The sequence below is a fragment of the Arachis ipaensis genome, chromosome B2 (assembly GCF_059453495.1).
Source record: "Arachis ipaensis isolate K30076 ecotype BB chromosome B2, ASM5945349v1, whole genome shotgun sequence".
NCBI classification, from domain to species: domain Eukaryota; kingdom Viridiplantae; phylum Streptophyta; class Magnoliopsida; order Fabales; family Fabaceae; genus Arachis; species Arachis ipaensis.
Window position 1 is genome coordinate 105,423,117 of NC_142437.1, and position 909 is coordinate 105,424,025.

Genomic DNA, 909 nt, shown 5'->3' on the forward strand with positions numbered 1-909 from the left:
TCTTGTAGTGAAAGAAAACAAGAGTCTTCCAATATTTTTCTTTTTGTGTTTTAATTCTGAAAATTAAACCCGGCCCTTTTATTGAAAATCAAGATATTTTTACTACCTTAGTAATCAACCAGGTATGCACTGATATAATAATTTATCGTTTTTATTTTTTTATTTAACATAACATGCTTCTACGAATTTTCCTTCTTTCAAGTGTTGATTACTAGCTACTACCCTTAATTAATTAATTAATTAATTAATTAACTAGCGTATGTCCATTTGTTAATTAGGGGTTTGATTATTAGTATTAGTATTTAATGAAACTAATATAGTAAATGATAAAATCATGACGTTATGATTTGGTGGAAGACGTGTTTGAGAACTACAATGATTCGCCAATTGGTAATTTGCAGTGTGTTAATATGAAAGTCAGAGGGTCGGTTTATTGAACAAATCAAAGTTCTCAAATACATTGGCGCTGGTGAATAATAATGCTGAAGGGAAGAAAATAATGAGTGAAAACAAGGGAGGGTTCGTTATTGACCAAAAAAAAAAAAGACGAAGTGGTGAGAGGGGTGGATACAATTTCTCAATAAGGAAACTATAAAAGTTTACTTACGTCAAGTTATTTTAGTTTGTATTATTGATAGTGAAGGTTTAAACTTTAAAAAGTTTTCTATTCAAACACCTCCTTCCTTACATATATCTATCCAATATAGTAGTATATTTTGATGACAATGACTACATATAAGATTCATTATTAGCGTTTTACTTCTCTAGTTTAGTGTATTAATATTTATGACAAATAGGTTATTTAAAATTATTTGCAAAAGTTGTTCTCATCTCCTTTAATTTGATTTATTTTTCAAAATTTTTATATATATAGTAAAGAGTTCATAAAAATAAGTTTTTAGGATATGT